The sequence below is a fragment of the Leuciscus leuciscus genome (genome assembly GCF_965113295.1).
Source record: "Leuciscus leuciscus genome assembly, chromosome: 21".
NCBI classification, from domain to species: domain Eukaryota; kingdom Metazoa; phylum Chordata; class Actinopteri; order Cypriniformes; family Leuciscidae; genus Leuciscus; species Leuciscus leuciscus.
Genome location: NC_138745.1, coordinates 33,543,246 through 33,552,060, shown reverse-complemented (window position 1 = coordinate 33,552,060; position 8,815 = coordinate 33,543,246). Strand labels below are relative to the sequence as shown.

The 8,815-nt window shown below is 34.7% G+C and overlaps 1 long non-coding RNA gene across 4 annotated transcripts; it reads left to right on the top strand.

Annotated features, from left to right (window-relative positions):
- Positions 1-843: 843 nt before the first annotated feature.
- On the top strand, positions 844-4,857 carry LOC309485225. 4 transcript variants are annotated; one of them, XR_014201091.1, is made up of 8 exons: positions 844-1,131; positions 1,243-1,348; positions 1,449-1,517; positions 1,600-1,672; positions 2,222-2,312; positions 2,405-2,503; positions 2,723-2,846; positions 4,467-4,857. It is a non-coding gene; the product is annotated as an uncharacterized lncRNA (long non-coding RNA). The 4 variants fall into 4 exon arrangements; XR_014201092.1 differs by having other exon boundaries at positions 1,445-1,517; XR_014201093.1 differs by having other exon boundaries at positions 844-1,348.
- Positions 4,858-8,815: the final 3,958 nt, after the last annotated feature.

Here is an 8,815-nt window from a genome sequence, read left to right as displayed (position 1 = left end):
CCCATAACTCTCACTACGGGAGAATGCCTGCTTCGTGTGCTGCTTGGGGCTGTACAAATCGCTGCACAATTGAAAACAGGTCTCGGGAAATTACTTTTCACAAGCAAGACTGAACATTTGTTTCTGGTTGTATTTGGTCATTATATAATTAGTAATAGTAACGTTAGTTGGCCACCAAAGTCAGACTTATAGAGCTAGCGATGTCGCTAGTTAACTTAGCTGTGAAAATTGAGAGATGAGTTGATATGATTTATATTATAGTTTTAGCTTAAATGTTATATTTTATATTATAAAGTAAATTTCCTGAAATCTAAATATTCATCTATATTTTCTTAAAACCGACTTTTATGACAAGTACTCGTTTCGGGTAGGTACTAATCACTATTTCATTATAAATGATTATTTTTATTATAATATTATACCACTTTTGATTATCAATCTATTATAGTTAGGCTATGTTGTTAAATTATTGTACTATTCACTAGTCACTATTTAAAGCTGCCGTCGGCAACATTTTTTTTATCATATTCAGTGTAATCGACACTATAATCCGACAGAACAACACAAATAAGGTGGTTTTAGAAAAAAACCCGAGCTTCTAACTCCACCTGGAGCGTGTTATTTGTTTTGCAAAAATCCAGCCCTCCCGCTTCATCAGGTCCAATCAGCGCAGGGGGGTGTGAGATCTGACTGTCAATCACAAGTCGTGCACATATGCCACAGATCCCCCCTCACTCGCGCACGTTAATATCACATGCACACGCCACGCCTGAAGTTCGCCTGGAGATTGCATGAAGCGTGATGGCGGAGAGAAAATCTACTAACAAGCTTCCAATTCCTCGGTTATTGCTACACTGTAACGGATTTCTGTAATTTGAACAGTATTTTACTGTAATATGTACAGTAAGATACTGTAAAATATGTATACAGTATGTTACTGTAAACAGCAAAGGATTATGGGAAAATATAGGGTCACTACTGTAATTCTTCACTACTGTAAATCAATTTACAGTAGTGAACTTGCCCGCGAAAAACTGACCAATGGCAAGAGGGATTTCTTTTCAAGTGTTTTTTTGAGGGGTGAAGTGGCAGTTAATGCACGGACAAAAGATCATGTAACTCACCAAAAAGGTTAGTATATAATTTCTATTTTATGTAAAATAAACATTTTCAAATGTTTTTACTTATGTTAACAGCAAACTAACATGATGTATCGTTTTGTTTTCGTCTGAATGGTTTTAGTGTCTTTTTTTCCTGACTGTCGTCAGAATGTTTTTTTTGGTGCCTTTATTACTGTCTTTTTTCCTGACTGTCGGCCGGGTCGCTGTCACGGTGATAATATTAACTGGTGAGTAAGTTAAGTTCACCTATATTAGCCGAAATATTCTTTAGTTAAAACTATAAAAAATAATGGTTGTGTGTTCCTCTGCCTCTTTAACGCAAGTTAGCTCATCAGGCGGGCGGAGTCGACGGTAACGTTAACCGAGCTAACAGCGAACTCAACGTGAAATACTGAGGTAAAGTGAGATAGACGAAACCCTTGTTAAAGTGCGGGTTTTAAACAATATTTTCACGTAGGCCTATATGATTTATTTTCAGGTTTGTGATCTGGATAATGCCATCTGCAACGATGGAGTGTGTTGGAGCCTTTTCATTGTGATAACATCAACTGGTATGTAACGTTATGGTCACCTTCACCTAAATTAGCCGAAGTAAACTTATTAAACAGAGAAGCATAATAACTTTGGTATGTTCTGTCTCCTCTTTCACAACTTTTTGGCAGATGTACAGCGTAAATACTGAGTAAAACTTAGTTAAAGGGATAACGTAGTACACCTTAAACAGAAAATTATGTATGTCATCATTTACTCGCCCACAACGTGTTCTAAACTTGCATGAAGTTCTTTCGTCTGAACATTTATGTAAAATAAGATATTATTAAGATATAAAATAAGATATTTTGAATAATGTTGGTAAATAGTGGCTGGTCCGCATGGACTTCTATAATAGAAAAAATACTTTGGATGTCAATGGGGACCAGTAACTGTTTGGTTGCTCATGTTCTTTAAAATATCTTCTTTTGTATACAGCACATTAAATAATTTAATGGAAGTTATGAACAAGTTGAGGGTGAGTAAATGGTGACAGAATTTACAATTTTGAGTAAACTAACCCTTTATCCAACACCATTGTTAATTTCATCTTTTGTTTTATTTTCAAGTTTGTGGTCTGAATTATGTCGTCTGAAATGTCGGAGGTGTATTTTGGAGTCTTTTTTGTGATTGCCTTCGTAATGGTGATAACATCTACAGGTGAGTAAGATGACATCAACTAAATTAGCTGAAGTATGCATTAGTTAAGCAGGCAAACATGTTCTTTTCTGTTCTTTATTTTGAATTTGCAGCGGCCATTCCCTCCGGACTGTACATCACTGCTGACGCTCTCCACTAATACACAGAACGGGTTGACGTTGGAGGAGGAAGAGGAGAAGGAGGAGGAAAGGGTTAGCAATATACCATTATCAATATAGCAAAGTTTTGCTAACTAATATTTTTAATGTTGTTTAATTGATTAAAAACTATAAACACCATACAACATTATATCTTACCTCATCTTCACCCCACATGTTATTGTTGTTAGTAATAAGTTCTGTTATTGTATTTTAGTTTTTTTTTCTGTAAACTATAACACTAAAAGGCTGCTGTGACTTTATCTGTTTCAGGAGAGTCTGTTCTCAAAGCAAAAACATGGATGCTGACAATGAAGGGCAGAATCATCATCCAGTTACAACTGCTAACAGACGACTCTTCAGCATTAGCTGTCTATTTTGTCGAATGCAGAATCAGGTAAACCAATATATATATATATATATATATATATATATATATATATTTTTTTTTACATTACATTACATTTACATGCATGCATTTGGAAGTCACTTTTATCCAAAGCAACTTACATTGTATTAAGTTTAATTTAAATTATCCATTCCCTGGAAATCTAAGCTACAGGAATATTGAAAAAGAATGAAGCTTTAATGATTTTAATGTAATGTATTATGGGGTAATACCATCCCTGTAGGTTAGGGGTGGAAATTGGCAAAAATTTGATGATTCGATAGTATTGCGATATTTGGGCCACAATTCAATATTATTGCGCTTCCTAACATTGCGATACAGCAAGTATTGCGATTCGATTCTGCGATATATTGCGACTCATGTCCCCCATATTATTCAAAGACATTACAAAAAATAAGACTGCTCAACTCACTACAAATGTCACATTAAATCTGTGAACATCTTCTACACATTTACTGGAGGCTAGTGCAAAAACTTTGTCCTTGAACATTCAGGACACAGGACCTTATTACAGAACGTAATTATATGAACGCGTCACCACCGCATTAGCACCAAAAACATGGAGATTTTATTTTAGAGAATAATTACACAACCTATTCGATATACTATAATTCTATAATTAAATAAACTAATCGAATATCCAAAAATTGTGACTCATCCCTGCATTTAATACCTTGTTTTTTTCCCAAAATCTTCACTTACGTCTCGATTTTCGAAGGGGATTATAAACGTTTCTTCCTTGGTTCGCTTTTATTTAGGCCTATTACATTCACATTCTTTACTGTGGTAAAGTAGAAAAACGTTGTAGGACAGATAGCCTACATTTTTACTTGCACGTCAGATTCATTTCAACACAGTTTTTGCTTGTTATTAGACATGTACGGCGCGTCAAGTTTATTTGATTTTTAGTTTCGCTCTCTTTGGCAGCGCAATTTCAAACATAGCTTAAATGTCTTGCCCTTGTGGAAGATTAAATTCACTTTTCATACCTTTTACAACAAGTAGAAAACATGAAGATATCAGAAAATAGATCGATGGTCTCTTTCCTCCTCGTGTCATCCCTCTCAAAGCACAGAGCGGTATGGCTTCATGTGGAATCACGTGTCTTTGTGTGGAAGTATTAAACGAAAGTTTTTTTTTTTATATATAGATTTAACTTTTCTATTATGTAAGTTTCTAATATTTACTGATATGTATTTGAATGCTTTACAGGCTTTGTGTTGCTTCTTTGACGGAATTGCTCAAATAAAGACTTTTTTGCTCGAATAAACTACATTTTTTTATTTCAATTTTCATAATAACCCCCCAACCACTGCAGGTAGTTGGTCCATTACCACCGCAGTGGTAAAAAAAACTGCCACCGTCAAAGCCTTATAACCTATATTGGAATACTTTGCGCTACTGTATCAATATAATTGCGTGCGCAAAATATCGCGACACTGAACAGAATCGATTTTTCCCCCACCACTACTGTAGGTGGATTCAGAATCAGATGTAGTGCTTTTATTAACGCCAAAGTACATGCAGCATCAAGTTTGAGGGTTAGGGAAAATTCTGCCAACACCGGTCTGAAAAAATTATATATTTTTTCCCTGCTTGTGTTTGCAGGTTCATTCTGAGAGTCAACCCTGATGGCACCAAACACCAAAGGCACAGATCAGATGGAAATCTGGAAAGGTCCAAAGAAAAGCATCAGCCTGAAACCCTCAGTGTTTCTCATCAGAGAGGTTGTCAACTTTGACTGGCAAAATTACTGAAATGTAACAACACAACACTGACTTTGACTGTATTTTATTGTTTTAAGGCCTGTTTTGCTTTTCAGTGTGTGAACGTTTTTGCCATGCTACAGATATAAATGGTCACCAGGAGATTAATTCTATGGACTTTGGAGATGTTGCCTTTTTTTTTCTTCAGCTAGTGGCTCCTAAAGGTCAAGATTTGTAATTTGTACTTCTAAAACAAAATGTTCAACGATTAAAAAGAATATTATAAGGACAAATGTTTGTGAGTTATTGTGATTTTTTGGGGGGTGGGGTAAACATAAATTAAAAAAAGAAAATTTAAATGAAAAAAACAAACAAAAAACAATACTAATACTGTAAATGAAAATACGGTAATAATACTGTAAATGCAAGTACAGTAAATGATACAGTATACTGTAAGTGAAGATACAGTAATAATACTGTAAATGCAATTACAGTAAATGGTACAGTATACTGTAAGTGAAAATACAGTAATAATACTGTAAAACATTTTACAGTAACTTACTGGCATCCAGCTGCCAGTAAGTTACTGTAAAATTTACAGCAACCTCTTTACAGTGTATCTATGGATAGATTAGCCAGGGCAGCCTACCTCCGAGTCCATGGTGTTGATAGATGCTGAAGAGACGGACGCGTTCACAGAAAATCAGGTACACACGCACAGTGACGCACTGACGAGCACGACCTCGATGGGAGGGTGCTCGCTGGTAGTGGGGAGGGGCATGAGAGTTGTAAACATTCAAAATTTTGGCTAATTGACCCAATCTGCCAGACTTGCCGACGGCAGCTTTAACTTTTTTATTGTTTATATTCTGTCATTGATATTTCATATTCTATTGCTATTATTATAGTATTATACATAAACGATATGCTATTATCAATATATTATTATTATGTTATTGTACTTATGATATTATATAATTATACTATTCATTACTATTTTATTTGCTGTATACTGTTTATTTTATTTTATTGACGATACACTAAACTATTTACTTATCACTTTATCTTATATTTACTATTTGCATTGCACTGTAGTTGTGCCATATCGTATTACCATAGACTGGATCCATCAGTTATCTTTGTTATTGTATATTTAGAGTATCTATCTGTAAATATCTATCATTTTAGTGCTATAAAAATACAGAAAGCACCCTGCCGGTGTAATTTGTATTTGCCGATTTGTTTTATTTTCTCAATGGCGGTCAATTCTAAGAACAAGAAAAGCTAAAATCGGGTTAAAGACAGAAAATGCTTTTTCCACAATAAGAAAACTTTATTTGATTTAATGTAAAAATGTAATTATATCTCAGTATGGGGGTCTTCACAATTTATATCCAAGAATAAAAAGCCAAATACATGACAAGCCTGAGCTTTGACAATTCTTTATTATTTTTTATTTTATTTTATAAGTGTAACTATTGAGATTTTAAATAACTAGAGATGGAACTTTTTGTACACCACGTACAAACCACTGAAATCGGTTGATAAATGTGATCGTTATTTTTGTTTTTATCCAGAAAAACCGCAGCTCACCCGTTTACTTGCATTTGTTTAGCGCAGTTTTGCCCTCAGCAATTTGGCGGACGTGTTGACGTATCGCAGCAACGTTCCAACGCGGCCAATATTATATTATAATATTTATAATGTCTATGGTTGACGCCACAGTTTTCCCATTGAAAGCAACGGAGTTCCAAATTCTTCCATAGACTGACGCCGAGGGGCGCTTGACCATGCTTCAGTTTTTGACGCCTTGGGAGTGAGAATGGGTTGTAATATCATAAAATGTAACTCATACAAGAAAAAAAGTTTAGCTGGTTCATTAATATCTTAAATCAAATATCCTTGCCATTAAAACATCCCTCATTCAGGGAACTTAATCAGCAAATCAAGTCATTGAGGATTGAAAAGGATTTTGTGGGCAGTCATGGCCTAGTGGTTGGGGAGTTGAACTGGTAACCCAAAGGTTGCTGGTTGGATTACAGAACCGGTGGGAAATGACTGAGATGCCCTTGAGCAAGGCACCATACCCCTAATCGCTCCCCGGGCGCCACACAAAGGCTGCCCGCTGCTCTGGGTGTGTGTATCCACGTTTGCAGTGTATGTGTGTTAACTACTCACTACTCTGCTCCTAATGTGTGTGCATTAACTTGGATGGGTTAAATGCAGAGGTCACGTGTCAAAAAAAAAAAAAAAAAAAAAATGCAGTTGCATATCATTTCCCATCAGCTTCGACATTTGCTTAAATTTTGACCTGAGAGCAAATGATTCACAGAGGAATGTCACTCTTCAAGAAGGTGAATGCTTATGTCCTCTCACATTCAATGAGGTATGACGGGTTTAATCTAGATCTGCAGTGTCAATAGTGAAAGTAAACCTGTTATTCCTCTTTTGCTCCATTTGCCATACTGTTTTACTCCAGTGAATTAGTTAATATAATGCTATTATTTATACATTTATTGCTCCGTCAACTAAACAAACATTGAGCTTTTTTTGACAACATGCCTCAATAGTCAAAAACGCAGAAAAAGATTATGTTTGGTAAAAGGATGTTTTTTTTTTTTTTTTTTTTTTTTGGTTTTTTTTTACCCACTTTTGTACGTTTGATGTCAATCTGAACATGCACAAACAGCCCTGCTTAATTTGGTATGGCATAAAATGAATGCATGTTTGATAACACAGCAATAAGCCTATTTGCGCATTTATGGAGATATTATTTATTGAAGTATTTGGCTATTTAGATTTTTTTGATTTATAAAGAAAAAACAGATATTTAGGTTAAACCACAGGTTGTGTACATAGCAATTTACTTCAAATCTACTTCCATTCACATGTGTCCAGACAGCCATATAGGCGGCGGCGTGTAATCATTGTACTAAGGCTTGGCATTGCTTCGTCGCAGGACTTCCTCATTGGTAATGTGTAGCCTATCGAATGCACAATAAATCCACACAATGTACAAATCCAAATAATCATAAAAAATAAAAATAAAAAAAACATTAATTGTGTTCGATCCAACTTTTTTCTGTTCATTTTGTTTGAATAATAATAATTCATTCTCTTTTTTCCCTTTTCTCATCATGCTTTTGTATTATCAGATCTCTTGCAAGGTTGCAAGGGTTTAAAACTAATCAAACTGATCTGAAGCATGTGAACAATGAAATGAAACCTGACCTTCCTCTTCAACTTGGTTTACTAGAAGCATACTTACATAAGAAGACAAATACTTGACCCAATTGTGAGCTATTTTCTTTCCCTTTTAAACACTAAATAACCTCAGTGGTGAGAAAGGTCACTTTCATATTACAAAATGTAAAAAGGTTTTTTTTTTCATCTTTGTAAATATTTGTCCTTAAAAATAAATTAGGCTTGTTTACAAATGGAATGCAGACATTTCCACATATGTGTATCACCATATCATTTTCAAATGATAAAAATCTAGCCTGTGTTATGCATTTTGCCCCATGTGACGTCTGTTTTTATATTGTCAACACATTGAGTTATCAGTTACCGAAACTGATATTTTAATTTAATGTTTTGATAGTGTATGACAAGTTTTGGTAAGAAAATATAAATAGTTTATTTTTGTATTTTTTCATTATGTATCTGCATCCACTAATCTTTCTTACTGACTGGCTACTTGACAATTCATAATAATTCATAATGATGTCAGACCTAGCAACCCCCCTCCCCCAGGTATTTTTAACCGGTAGGATTATATAAAATATATAATCTAAAATTATTAAATATAAAAGTATATAAGTCTAATTTACAAAGTAAACATTAATCGATCAGTACTTTTTACTTTTAATGCTTAAATACATTAAAAAAAATCAAGGACTTTTGTACTTTTACTCAAGTAAAATTGAAAAGAAGTACTTACTGGAATACTATTTTATTAGGGTATCTGTACTTTTACTCAAGTACTTTATTTGTGTAAAAGGATCAATGTGCATTAAATATTACATAGGCTTAGTACTACATTGTCATTGTTATTTTTTCTGAGCTCGCTTTCTGCGCAGACATTCTCAGGGTGTGTGTTGTCAGGTTTCTGCCCTGGCAGCTTTGTCAGTGTTGTCTTTGTTTCATGTCTCTATGTTTGTGTTGTGCTTGAACATATCTTTTGCTGCCATTCTTTGTCTACCCTCCCGCCTACTGTCATCCTGGGCTGGATTCAGCGGTTGCTCTCTCAAC